The 14,655-nt window shown below is 42.8% G+C and overlaps 1 protein-coding gene across 18 annotated transcripts in view; it reads left to right on the forward strand.

Annotated features, from left to right (window-relative positions):
- CHD9 (chromodomain helicase DNA binding protein 9) overlaps positions 1-14,655 on the forward strand; it is a 236,622-nt gene that overhangs the window by 44,605 nt on the left and 177,362 nt on the right. For 5 of the 18 annotated variants that reach the window (XM_022555134.3, XM_089903039.1, XM_089903038.1 and 2 more), the window contains exon 1: positions 5,830-5,978. The exons of 4 other annotated variants lie outside the window; for them this stretch is intronic. The gene's annotated coding sequence lies outside the window, so the exon portion shown is untranslated. Of the gene's footprint in view, positions 1-5,605; positions 5,796-5,824; positions 5,979-6,010; positions 6,220-14,655 lie in introns of those variants that run through there. 9 more of the 18 variants (XM_089903042.1, XM_089903043.1, XM_089903044.1 and 6 more) reach the window with 5 other exon arrangements.

The raw sequence follows: 14,655 nt of genomic DNA on the forward strand, positions 1-14,655 counted from the left end.
AGTGCCACTCCAACAGTCTTGAGGTTAAAAAAATTATTTGCTGCTGAATTAATATAAATATAATTAAAATATGTGTTCCTTTTGTCTCAACATGTGTTCCTATATGTGTGTGTGTGTGTATATATACACATATATACCTAATATATGGATTTAATGAATGTAATACTATAAAAAGAAGTTGCTGGCTATGCATTACTTTTTAAAAAACAGCTTTATTGAAATAGTATTTACTTAGCATAAAATTCACACTTCAGTGGTATTTAGTATATCCACAGAGTTGTACAAACATCACCACAATCTAATTTTAGAACATTTTCATTACCCCCCCATAAGTACCTATTATCAATCACTCTCCATTCTTCGTCCCCTTCCCTCCAACCCAGTCCTAGGCACCCACTAATCCACTTTCTGTCTCTCTAGATTTGCTTATTCTGGACATTTCATATAAATGGAATCATATATATGGCCTTTTGTATCTGGCTTTTATCATTCTACATAATGTTTTCAGGGTTATTCCATGTTGTAGCATGTAGCAGTACTCAATCCTTTTTTTAAAATTTATTTATTTAGGCTGTGCTGGGTCTCAGTTGCGGCACGTGGGATCTTCGTTGTAGCATGCAGGATCTTTAGTTATGGCATGCGGACTCTTAAGTTGCAGCATGCCTGCAGGATCTAGTTCCCCCACCAAGGATCAAACCCAGGCCTCCTGCATTGGGAGCACGACGTCTTACCCACTGGACCGTCAGGGAAGTCCCCGCAATCCTTTTTATGGCTGAATAATTTTCCTTTGTATGGATATAACACTTTTGTTCATCCATTTGTCAGTTGATGGATATTTGGGTTGTTTCCACTTTGGGGCTATTATGAATAATGCTGCTATGAACATTTATGTGTAAGTTATTGTGTGGACATATGTTTTCATTTCTTTGGGGTTTCTGGGTCATGTAATAACTATGTTTAACTTTTTGAAGAACTGTTTACCAAAGTGGCTGCGCCATTTTACATTCCCACCAGCAAAGTATGAGGGTTCTAACTTCTCCATGTCCTCATCAACACTTGTTATTGCCTGTCTTTTTTATTATAGCCGTCCTAATGGATGTGAAGTGGTATTTCATTGTGGTTTTGATTTGCATTTCTTTAATAACTAATGGTTATTAGAGTGTATTTTATTGTGTGCATATTGACCATTGTATATCTTCACTGGAGAAATGTCTATTCAAAAATACTTTGCCCATTTTAAAATTGGATTTTTAAAAAAATGTTGAGTTGTAAGAGCTCTTTATACATCTGGATACTATACCCTTATCAGATGTATGATTTGAAAATATTTTCTGTCATTCTGTAGGTGTTTTTCTTTGAACTTTCTTCATGGTGTTCTTTGAAGCACAGAGGTTTTCTATTTTGATATTCAATTTATTTTTTTCTTTAGTTACTTGTGCAAAAGTTTTTAATTTTAATGAAGTCCAATTTATATTTTCTTTTGTTGCTTATGCTTTTGGTATCATATATAAGAAACCATTGCCTAACCCAAGTTCCTGAAGATTTACTCCTATGTTTTCTTCTTAGACTCTTATAGTTTTACCTCTTACATTTAGCTCTATCATCCTTTTTCATTTATTTTTTGTATTTGGTGTGAGGTAGGGATCCAACTTCATTCTCTAGCATTTGAATATACAGTTTTCTTTCTCGATTTAAATATCTTGGCACCCTTGTTGAAAATCAATTGACTATAAATGTAAAGGTTTATTTCTGGACTCTCAGTTCTATTCCATTGATCTATGTGTCTATTCTTGTGCTAGTACCACACTGTCCAATTACTGTAGTGTTGTAGTAAGTTTTGAAATCAGGAAGTGTGAGTCTTCCAACTTTCTTCTTTTTCAAGGTTGTTTTGACTATTCTGTGGGCATCACTTCTGTAGGTCTCACTGAAGTAGGGTCTAATCCTTAGTTTTGCAGTTTTAGTATCTTGATTGTATCAGTTTTTCCCCAAAGTGAACAGTACCAGAGCATTGGTTCATACCCCTCAAACTTGCAAGAAAATGCCAAGTTTGATATACCATATACATTTTGAGATAGTCCTTTTTTGGTAACCTCAACCAAAATGCCTATACAGGGAACTCCCCCTTACAAGGTGCCAAATTAGTTTATAAAAGTTTGCTTGATAAACATGGAATTGGAAACTAAGGCTGAGGGAGGAATATAGTGTAATGGTTAAGGGTTACAGGCTTTAGGGCCAATCAGTTCTAAGTTTGAATCCTATCTTTGCCACTCAATGATTGTGTAACCAGGGCAAGATTTTGAACCCTCTCCATCTGTAAAATGGGGAAAATAATCCCTTTCTCATAGAGTCGCTGTGAAGGTAAATTAAAATAACAAATATGCAATACTATAACAAAGTTGGAAGTTGCTGGGTTCCTTGGCTAAACCCTTATAAGCCCTTACACAGTACCTGGAACTAGTTAGATTTCAGTAAATGTACCTATTGGAGACACTTGTAGAATGCTTCATTCGGGTTGTGAAGAAAGGCTCTCTGACATAGCACAGGCTTCCTAGTGACCTGAAACATTGTGTCTACAGATATGGGGGTCTTTTTGGTTTGAAAGACTTTGGGTAGGAATGGACCCAATTTTACTCTAGAGTGGAATAGAGGATCCTGGAGAGAGCATTGCTACCACCTGGTTCTGGACATTCCATTGCCTGATGGAACTAGTAGGCCAGTGTTGCTAGATTTTGATGTTGATGATATTGATTCTTATTAATTTAAATTGCAAAGAGTAGTGTTTACTGATGTATCCTCTAAATTCTGGGATTTAGAGCCATCCTTTGCAATGGTTTTTCCAGAGTGCACATATCCAGAAACCTCAGTTACCAAGAATACTACTAAGGGGCTTCCTTGGTGGTGCAGTGGTTGAGAGTCCGCCTGCTGATGCAGGGGACACGGGTTTGTGCCCCGGTCTGGGAAGATCCCACATGCCGCGGAGCGGCTGGGCCCGTGAGCCATGGCCACTGAGCCTGCGCGTCCGGAGCCTGTGCTCCGCAACGGGAGAGGCCACAACAGTGAGAGGCCCGCATACCGCAAAAAAAAAAAAAAAAAAAAAAAAAAAGAATACTACTAAGATTTCAGAAGTAAGCAAAAACTCGTCATTGAGCAAAATAGATGTCAAAAACCCTCACGTGCTTGGGGACTTCCCTGGTAGTCCAGTGGTTAATGCTCTGCGCTTCCAATACAGGGGGCCCAGGTTTGATCCCTGGTCAGGGAACTATATCCCGCATGCCCCAAATAAAGATCCCACATGTTGCAACGAAGATCCTTAATGTGGCAAAGAAGATCCTGCATGGCACAACTAAGACTGGTGCAGTCAAATAAGTAAATAAATAAATATTTTTAAAAACGAAAAAAACGGGCTTCCCTGGTGGTGCAGTGGTTAAGAATCCGCCTGCCAATGCAGGGGACACGGGTTCGAGCCCTGGTATGGGAAGATCCCACATGCTGCGGAGCAACTAAGCCCGTGCGCCACAACTACTGAGCCTGTGTGCCACAACTACTGAGCCCACGCGCCTAGAGCCTGTGCTCTGCGACAAGAGAAGCCACTGCAATGAGAAGCCCGCACACCACAATGAAGAGTAGCCCCTGCTCCCCGCAACTAGAGAAAGCCCGTGTGCAGCAACAAAGACCCAACGCAGCCAAAATTAATTAATTAATTAAAAACAAAAAAACTCATGTGCTTAACTCACAGGAGAACCCCACAGAAAATCTTTACTCAAATCTTGAAAGTCTAAACGAATAGAAGTTTATCTGTGTCTAGGTTCATAGTACAATAGAAGCATTAAAAACAAAACAAAACAAAAAACGAAAGAAGGTTGTTAGGTAGGACAATGGAGAAGGGTCAGCCCAGGAGTGATAAAGGAGACAAAAAAACCCGAAAAAAAACAAACAAAAAAAACCAGATGTAAATTTAATCATAAAAACAGCATTCTAGAGGTCATTATTATAGGGACAAATCTACATAATTTTGAGGGCATTCATTGGTTATAATAAACTGCAATAGTGTTGATAATGATGCTCCTTAATCACCAAACTTTATTTTTTCAAAGGGCTGTATTCAAGAAAACGTGAGTTTTCTTGGGGAGAAAAGTTCTGTCAAGTAGGTAAAGTTGATAAATGAGATGTTACTGGCCTTAGATTTGACTCAACACGTTGGATTTGCAAACTAAAGTGGTATTCAAATAAGTAGTGTAGCGAGCTCAGAGATGAACTGTTTCCGTGCATTCTTATCCTAGTGTGTAGTTGTTATTAAGTATCCTTGAGGGGAATCGAAACTGTAATTGTAACTTCTCTCTCAGCAGGGTTTTCTCCTAACCCTTTCAGTATCTCAGCTAAATAGAGTTGTGTTGCTCTACTCTGGAGAGCCTTCATGCGGAATATGAAGAATGGAAATTACTTGGCAACTAGCACTCTGTATACCGCGGCCATTCCATTCTGGTGAGGCATAAACAAGCACAGTGACATTGCTCTGTGCTTCTTTGTGAAGACAGAAAGTCAAGAGATTTCTGTCAACTGTAAAGTGAATGTTAGATATCACCCTCCTAGGATCTGAAACGGTAAACAGTTCCGAACAAACATCAGGGAGGCTGGCTGAAGTTCTAACGTTCCATTATTTTGTCTTCTCTCGTTCTAATATGGATGCTGAAGTTTTAGTCAGGTATTAAAGCCAGCTCAGGGCCTGAAAGAGAGACCAGTAGAATTTTAGAATCGGAAGGCTTTTAGAAAAATGTGTCCAGCCTCTTCATTTCACAGAAGGGAAAACCGAGGCCTTGGGACACGTTATGATTTAATGTAGGTCACTCAGTTAATTAGTGACAGAGCGAGAGGGAACCCAGGTTTCCCCACGCCTTCTTAGGCCGCGGTTTTCTATACGCCCCCTACTTCTGGCCCAGCGTCACCTTCTCCCTCGCCCTTTTTTTTTGGCGGGGGCGGGGGGTCTTTCTTTCCCTTCATAGCTGTTTAATTTAGAACGTGGGCCTGACCATGGAGATGACTAGGTGTGTCAGCCCCAGCTCCCTACCACTCGAGGTGCGTACTCTCTCTAGATTAGGGCTTGGTGCTGGATCTCTCCTCAGCCTGGTGCCTTTTCCGCGGCAGGTGCTTAGCACCTGGACTGAATCGCTGCATCATCGCGGCGACACTCTCCTTGCTCCCGATTTTAAAGCACAGGCGTGTGCCACCGCAGTCTCAGAGCGAAGTGAGAACCAGGGTCCAAGACTACGGCCGTGTCAAGAGGGAGGCTCTAGAAACTCTCGCGGTTCCTCGGCGGCCCCGGGCCCAGCGTGTGAGTGACCTCGGCGCCGACCCCGCCACCGGTCAGCTCGCGGCTAGGGCGTGCCTGCTGGGCCTGACGTGGCGGCCTGGCCGCGGGGAGGGGAGAGGCCGCCGCGAGGGCGCGGCCTGACGTGGCGGCCGCGGCGGGGCGGCGACGGGAGCCCGGGCCACTGCACTGCCCCGCGCTCCGGCCAGAGGGCGCCCGGCCCCAACACTTCCCCGCCCCGAGGCCGCCCAGGGCTCTCGGAGTAACCGCACCGGCGATTGGGTCGGCGGCGCGCGGGGCCATGTTGGAGCTGGGCGGCGACCCCGCCTCCCGCCGCCCTCCGCCCCAGGTCAGGCCGGGCCGTGAAGGAAGGGGAGCGGCAGAGAGGATCCTCCCTCCTCGGTCGCCCGACGCGGCGGGAGCAGCGGCGGGAGCTGCCGCCGTCTCCACCGCCCCTCCGAGCCCGGGCCAATCAGCGGCGCGGGCACAAGTATGCAAATGACGCGCCGGTGCTGCCGGAGTGCCGCTCGCAGGGGCTGGTGGGGTCGCGCTGGGGGAGTGAACTGGGCCAATCAGGCGGGTGCGTGGCGGCGCGGGGGAGGCGGTGCCCCTTCACTCCTCCCTCCTCTCCCTCCCGGCCCCGTGCTGACAGGGGGGCCTGGCCGCGCCGCCGGTAAGTGCCGCAGCTGCCCGTCGCTGCCACCCGCCGCCCCAGGCGTGGGGAGGAAGCCTGGGGGCGCCGCAGGGCAGTGGCCGCTGCTCAACTGGTGGGGAGAGGCGGGGGCGGGTTCTGTCAGCCGGGTGGTCGCCTGAGGCCGCCCCCGCCCGGCCAGCCGCGCGTGTCAGTCTCGGTCGAAGCGGGGGGCGCAGGGGGCGCCTCAGTCATGGCGAAGCCCGAGAACCCGTGAGCGGCGGTGAGTACGTGCCGTCGCCACTCCGCCGAGGTGGGGGGGGTCGGGGCAGGCCGGGCCGCGTTGCCGCCGCCGAGGTGAGGGGCCGGCCCCCGGGGGCGGGCGGGCGAGAGCGCGGGGAGGCCGGGGAGGGGCCGCTGCCCGCACGTGCGGCCCAGCCCGCCCGCGGCCAGCCCCGCTCCTGTCATGGCTGCGGGCTGCTGCCCCCGCCCTCCAGCACGCAGACCCCGGGGTCCGGACCCGGCCGCAGCGCCTGTTGCGTCGGATGGAGGTGAGGGCAGGGCGGGCCGGGCGTGGGTAGGCAGGGCCCCCCTTCCCTGCCCCGTGTGAGGTCGGGGCCTCCCCGTCCGTTCGCTTCCCTCCTGAGGGTCGGGCTTCCCTCCATTCTGCAGCCTCTTCCCCCGCCCGCCTGCTTTCTCGCCTCCGTGACTCATGACAAGGCGTCCCGCGCGAGTGCTGGGTGCCCTCGAGCCCTGGACGCCCTCGGCGCTTTTCCTGGCCTAGGCGTCCGGGTTACGACCGCGCTGCCTCTCTGTTATCCTCCGTCCCGAGGGCCTCTCCATGTCTGCAGCAGGGCCCGGACCCCGGACCCCACCAGCCCCTGTGTGTGTGTCGGGCCTCCGCCGCGACTGCTGCTTTCTTGGGATCTGGGTGTGGGACGTGATGGGTGGTTCCAGGGCTCTCTTCGCGGACATGCATCCCAAAGCCAAGCACGACCCAGAAAGCCTGGGTGTCTGACTGGCCTGTCGCAGTCGCCAGCTCAGAGTGGTTTCTGTTTGTTCCTTTTTTGGTTTTGTTTTGCTTTTTTCTTGTTTGGTTTTGTTTTTAAGGAAAATAAAACTTTTCAGAACAAAGTAGACAAGAATTTGTTTTTTTAATGGTGATATTTACAGTGTTACTTTCTTGGAAGATTGGGATTTGATGCTTTTGTGACTTTTATCAGTTTATGTGAAATACTCATAAGTACCTCAGAGTCCCCGCCCCCCGTTAAATAAAGTTTATTTTCCTTAATGCAGTCATTATCGCAGTTTAATTTCTCAGTTTTGCATTCCACTTTTCAGCGTTTCGTTTTCTCCGATTTCAGTCTCACCACTTTTACTTAAGTAGCTATGATCTTGAAAAGGAAAGAGGGCTTGTTTTGTAATGTTACTCTATCTAAACTCTGTGTATAATTGTACAGGTACTTAGAACCATTAGTCTACAAACACTTGAATATACAGAAGGTGAACTCAAGGGGGGATTCCACTTTACAGAGGGAGGGTTGTGCTGTGTTTGTTTTTGGTGTTTTTGTTTTTGCAAAAGGATGAACATAGTGTTTCTTTTCTGTTTGATTTACAGTTTTTGAATTTAAATGTGACTTTTTGCTAATAGGTAGCACAGAGCCTTCCATATGATTGATATTTGATAAATATTTACTAAATGAAAAATATCTGTTGCTCCAAGCAAGTAAAACCATGTATCTTCCAAGACTTTTCTGTTTATGCTTCCATTGCCTTAGCACTTCACATTAAATCGTTGTAGTGTACTACAAAGTATTGGCAGGTCTCACTCCTTGGGGAATTTCCTATAAAATGCAGATCATATAATATAGACATAAAATGATCTGAGAAAAAGCGAAGTAGTTGCCTCCCAGTTTTGCTTCTGGTATCTCTGTCATCCTTGAACGGTTTTAGGAGAGTGAGGGTAATTGAGAGTTAAAAAACAAAAACGTTGTGATTGATTAACTAGGAGAAGATGATGTCCTAAGGACAAAGGAAATAGCATTAGGAAGAGAACATTGTGCTGGAGTAACCAGTAAAGCCTTCTTGACTTGGAAGGAGTGCTGATTAGAGAGAATCAGGACTTTGTCACTTTACTAGCTATATAGATGTAGTCAAGTTTCTTAAATTCTGTGAACCTTAGTTTGCTCCAGTTTGACAGTTCTGTGATTCTAAGTATCCTGAGATACTCCTCTGAAATGCAAAAATTATGCTTGGATTTAAGTGTTAGAAAAAGCAGAGGTTTTGAAAGAAATAGTGGTATATTGGTATTTCAGGTAAGTTGGCCTTAACCGGAAAACATTTTTAGAATAACCTCAAGTAGGCAAGTATGAATAAAGATAAGCAGTGTTGTCAGTGGAAAAAGCCCATGACAAGATAAGATTAATGAAATCATAGAATTTTCAATTTGGAAGTATCTCTAGAAACTTTTAACTCCAAACCCCTTATCTAATATAACTGAATGCCTTCCATAAGGCATTGAACTAGACCTTGATAATTTACCTATGGAAACAAGATAGAACTGAAGGAGGGGCTTGTGTAAATTTAGGAGGCAGGAACTGAAGTAACATTACAGATTTAGAAGTAAAATCTTTTGAAGCGTCTACCAATAGTAAAATTAAAATGTTGGTACATATGAATATTTTAGATTTTCTGAAGAGTTAGATCATTGAAATAAATGTAGAACAAGGAAAAAGTCAACTGCTTCGACAGAAGAAAAAAAATGAAGTCCTAGAGAGATCAAAGGCTATAAAGGAAAAATAAATATGATTGAAATAGTAGATCTACTGGGGAAATTTCATCAGGTGTCAGTATAGTGAATAAAGAACACAGTGATAAGAATATGGAAACTTGAGGTAGTTGGTCAGAGTGAAAATGAGTTATGAAAACTAATTATGAGAGTGTGTTGTCATAAATGTTTGAAAAACTTTAAAAGCCAAAGATTAGAATTAGAAGGGATTTATGGAGACTGAGGTAGAATGATTTTATTGTAACCTTTCGAATGTTTTGTAGATGTTGTGGTCTTAACGTGATTAACATGTTTTAACAAAATACAGATTTCTTACATGATGAGAGATTCAGTTTTTTTACACTTATCTACTTTGTAAATAAAAGTTGCCACATTCCAGTTCTATAATTGTCTTCTAACACTTTGTGTCTCTTAACTCCTTATTTGGGCTTCACTCCCCATACATTCTACCTCTCCAAATTTTACCAGTCTGAATACTCAGGTCAAATTCCACCTTGTGAATAAAATCATCTCTCATCATTGTAGCCCTTAAGGACTTCTTCCCATGAAATCATACCATTATTTGTCTCACCTATTTGACATCAAGCACAATTTCCTGGCATTCCTCCTATTGTATTGCCTTTGAGTTTGCAGGAACACCTTTTGCTCCTTTCTTTTGGTAACAGTTTGCTCCTCTCTTTTGGAAAGTTGATCACGTGACGATGGGAGACCCAGAGGAGGGGAAGCCACTTAGAGCTGTAATTTGTTTCCTGGATTCTAGGTCATGCACATCCATTCATTCATCCACTAAGCAGATTTATTAAGTGATCCTTTTACTTATTAATTTATTATATGTAGTGTAATCCTTGCCTTTGTAGAATCTACAGCATAATAGTGGAAAGACATAATGAACAAGCAAATAAATGTAAAATTACAATTTGGGGTGAATTCAGTAAGGGAAAAGAGTGCTATGAGAGAAAAATGGGGAGGGTTTTAGTTTGTACGGTCAGAGAAGGCCTCTCAGGTGGTGATATTTAAGTCAAGACATAAAGAATAAGAAACCAGGCAGGGAAAGAGTTTCCTAGAATGGAAAAAATACGTATGAAGGCAGGAGAGAGGTTAATATGTTGGAAGGAATGAAAGAAGTTCAGGGTGGCAAGAGGATAATAATGGAGGGAAACCGTGCAAGATGAAATGAGAGAGGCAGAGAGCAGATCATGCAGGGCCATGCAGGGCCTTGAAGGACATGTTAAAGACTTCTGGGTTTTACTAAGGACGTTGCAGTCATTGAAGATTTTGAAGCAGAGTAATATACTTTAAATTTTTAAAACATCACTTTGGCTGAAAATGGATTGGAGAAGGGCAAGGGTAAAAGCAAAGACATTGTGCTACTACAGTTGTTGAGGTAAGACATGATGATAACTGGAACTAGGGTAGCAGCTGTAGAGATGAAGGAATGGAAAAGGATATATGTGTATATGTATATATAAAATTTGATTTGATACAGGAGATGGGAATGGTGGCGCAGTTGACAACTGCATGATGAATTGGATGTAAATGAAAGGTGTCAAAAATGACCTCCATGGACTTCGGCGCAGTGGTTGAAAATCCGTCCGCCTGCCAATGCAGGGAACACGGGTTCGAGCCCTGGTCCGGGAAGATCCCACATGCCGCGGAGCAACTAAACCTATGCGCCACAACTACTGAGCCTGCGCTCTAGAGTGCGCGAGCCACAACTACTGAGCCCACGTACCTAGAGCCCGTGCTCCGCAACAAGAGAAGCCACCGCAATTAGAAGCCTGTGCACCAGGACAAAGAGTAGCCCCTGCTTGCTGCAACTAGAGAAAGCCTGCACGCAGCAACGAAGACCCAACGCAGCCAAAATAAAATATAAGTAAATAAATTTAAAAAAAAAAATGATCTCCACGTTCCTGGCTTGAGGAATTAGGTAGATGATGGTGAGATGTACTGAGAAGAAGATAGGGGGAGAAAAAGGATTGGTGAGAAATCAAGGTTTGAACAGTATCCATAGACAAGTGCTTCAGAAGGTGAGGACTGGTTTTATCTGAGTGCTGGCTCTCAATGAGGATAGCTTTAGCTATGTGTGTGACAGCACACTAAGACATATTCATAGTATGTGTTTTTAGCATTTTTTTCTATTTTTAAAAAAATTATTTATTTATTTATTTTTGGCTGCCTTGGGTCTTAGTTGCTGTGCGCAGGCTTGCTCTAGTTGCAGGGAGCGGGGTCTACTCTTTGTTGTGGTGCCCGGGCTTCTCATTGCGGTGGCTTCTCTTGTTGTGCAGCACAGGCTCTAGGCACGCGGGCTTCAGTAGTTGTGGCTCGCGCATTCTAGAGCACAGGCTCAGTAGTGTGGCTCACGGGCTCTAGAGTGCAGGCTCGGTAGTTGTGGCGCGCGGGTTTGGTTGCTCTGCGGCATGTGGGATCTTCCCCGACCAGGGCTCGAGCCTGTGTCCCCTGCATTGGCAGGCGGATTCTTAACCACTGTGCCACCAGGGAAGTCCCCATAGAATGCGTTTTGAGACGAAAGACTGGGCTTCCTATTTATGTTAGAAAAATTGGTAACTGAAATGATCTTACTTTTTAACAATGTACTTCAGTTTTTGAAAGTTTATTTGTGAATATCTTAATATAGATTATATTAAATATGAAGGTTTGAGAAAAAAAGAACTAGAACGTAGTATTAGATGGGTTTACGTATTACTTGGGTGATGGTGCGGAATAGAAAAGTCTTGGTTTTTTGATATTCTCAGGAAATTAACAATCTGAAAGTTATTAGCTTGTAGGCAGTCTGATATTAAATGTATCATTTTAAATGAGGCTTCGGGTGCTTATGGGTAAAAATTATAGCTTATGTCATTAGTAGCTATTATTTATCAAATAGCTGTAGATATTGATGTTTCTGTTGTAATTTGGCATAATTAAATGCAGTTAGCTAAATGAATATCTAAGGGTTTTTTGTGTGTTTTTTTTGGTTATGCTTTAGAACTTTTTTAACCAGTAATTTTAGACACTGTTATTGCTACAAACGGACGTGGTTTGAAATTTGGGGGGAAAGAAAGAGTATCATTTTTGGCCATTGGTTATTTCAGTTTAGTTTACCTGAGTAAGCAGCAGCCCTGTAAAGCATATTAAATTTTATCCTAGAGGAATTCCTGGCAGTCCAGTGGTTAGGATTCCATGTTTTCACTGCCAAAGGCCTGGGTTCAGTCCCTGGTTGGGGAACTAAGATCCCACAAGCCATGTGGCCAAAAAAAAAAAACCGAATATTGGAAATCAGTGGTTATTCTTCTGAAAGATAACTGCTAATATATCTTGTTAATTATTTTATAAGAGGGAAAAAATGGTGAGGACAATGATTAGGTTTCATATATTTTGCATAAAATTTGTTTTATCTTAAAATTTTGTGCTTTACTACAGTTTGAGTAAATTAAAAATTTTTTTCCCATGGAATTAGCTGACTTGAATTCAATATATTTCTCTATATTTTCTTAGTTATCTTTGAAAGAGTTGCAGTAATTTTATGGGGGCAGAAACTAAAGTACAGGAGGACAAGAAAATGGGTATTTGGAAAATGGAGGCAGTGGATAATTTATTTTCAATATTTGTCTTTGAATAGGATAGAAACAAGATGATTTCATTTGTACATTTACATTTTTGAGGTAGGAGAGATCTGATGCCTAAAGTTGGAAGGAAAGCAGGCAATTGCAGGGGGTGATTAAAGATCCTCGAGAGAGGTGGAATGTATGGGTGTAAGTCCCTTTGAAAGGCTAGATGGAATGGTAGGTATTAAGAGGTGAAAGATTTATCTTTGGGGAAGAGTCATGCTTCCCCTTCTGAAAATAGTATTTATAGAAGAAAAAAGGGATAGATGCAAAGACAGATACATGGCTTCTGTAAAGATGATTGGTGACTTTCAACTGGAAAACCTCAGAAGTGTAAGAGGCAAAATTGTTTTGGGGTGAGAATGGGGAAGTTAGGATTGAAGAATTGAGGAGAGAAAACAAATAACTGCAAAGAGATAGCCTAGAAGCGTAGGAAAATGAATTTAAACATTAAACAAAAGCAAGGACCACATTGAAGGCAAAGGTTTGGTTCCAGGCAAATAGTAAATATTATAAATATTACAGATATTCAGAAACATTGAATTGGACTGAGGCAAGGAGGTAAAATTACAGTGGTGATGTTAATAAACTATGGTGGGTTGAGTGAGTGAAAAAGAACACAAGGGTTTTGAAGGTGATGAGAGGACAGCATTGGAGATAATTAGTGAAAGAGTCTGAGGAGGTCTAGAAAAGCCTAACAGCCATGGGAAGGTTTGAATGACTCTAGGTTGTTGGGAAGTCAGAAAAGAGATGGCAGGTATGAGAGGGAAAGCTGCATTTATTAAGCACTTACTATATTTTAGGAACTTTGTATTTTTAAACTCTGCAACAACCTTGCAAGTTAGTGATAATCAACCTGGGTCTCAGTTTTTAGTGTATTTCAAACTTTGGAAAATTCTTCACTTAAATCAGTTTCCTGTTTTTAATGTTAATAGTATACACACACACTCTCTTAATTTGATTATGAGTATGATTGATGTTCAGGACCACTTCAGTTAAACAACTTGACCTGACTCAGTAGCAACTAGGAAACTTATAATCTGTCTTCAATATCAGCCCCAAATTAGTTATTCCCAGTTAGCTTTTACCGAGAGTAGAGATGAGATTGTATTTTTAAAGATTTCCCTTTCTGTGAGATGCAAAGCAAAGCTAAATTAAGTATGAATGCCAACAAAGTAAGTTTCAATAATTGAATTTAGTAAGTGGCGATCTACAGACTGAGATGTTAATATGAGCATCAGTTGAGTGCTATTAGATTAGTGGTTTCAGTTCTTTTAAACCAAGGAATGCTTTGTTTTTAAAAAATCCTACTTGACAGATCAATCTGTAAAGTAAAAGAATATATGGGGTGGAATCTTTTATAGGGGAAGAAATGGGGGAAGGGGTGGTCTAAAGCCCTTTCTTTCTTTGGCTAAGGATCACCCAACAATCTAGGGAGCACAGTTTGAAAACAGTATTTACGCAGTACTTTATATGTGTTATTTACTACAGTTCTATGAGATCAGTACTATTACAATCCCCATTTTGCAGATGAAGAAACTGAGCTTCAAAATGATTGACTTGCCTGAGATTACATAGCTAACAAGTGATAAAGCTTACCAGTCTCTTTTCAGAGCCCTTACTTTTAACCACTATGCTATAGGGTCCCTTGTAGAATAAGTTACCAATGAAAGCAAAATTCTTTGAGGGATAACCAGGAATTAAGCTTCAGTTGGATCACTGAGACATTCTGTGTGTGTGTGTGTGTGTGTGTGTGTGTGTGTGTGTGTGTGTGTGTGTTGGGTAAATATATATAGCCTAAAATATACTGTTTTAACCATTTTTAAGTGCATTTCAGTGGAGGCATACTTCAAGTCATAAAAATGGTACATTGTTGCTTAAAAGAATGCTCTTGAATCTCAATTTTTGGCGTAACTATTAAGGATTGAGAGGTTTTGTTTTGTTTTACGTTATGACATTGAATTCTTGAAAACATTTGGGTATTTACTATGTGCCAGGAATTATACTAGTAGATGTTAGGGATAAAGATGAATAAGAACCATTCTCTGCACTCCTCTTGTTTAGTAGGGAAGACAGACAAGTAGACCAAGAATGATAATATAGTGTGTACAGTGTGGAATACAAAAAATGAATGCTTGGGACTTCCCTGGTGGTCCAGTGGTTAAGACTCTGCACTTCCAATGCAGGGGGCATGGGTTCGACCCCTGTTTGGGGAACTAAGGTCCCACATGCTGCATGGCATGGCTGAAAAATAAAAAAATAAATTAATGAATGCTTAACCTTTCCAGAGGGCCGGGTTGTGTGTGTGTGTGTGTGTGTGTGTGTG

This window comes from Delphinapterus leucas, chromosome 20 (assembly GCF_059928025.1).
Source record: "Delphinapterus leucas isolate spDelLeu-1000000601 "Yukka" chromosome 20, BTC_Dleu_Yukka2, whole genome shotgun sequence".
Taxonomy (NCBI): Eukaryota; Metazoa; Chordata; class Mammalia; order Artiodactyla; family Monodontidae; genus Delphinapterus; species Delphinapterus leucas.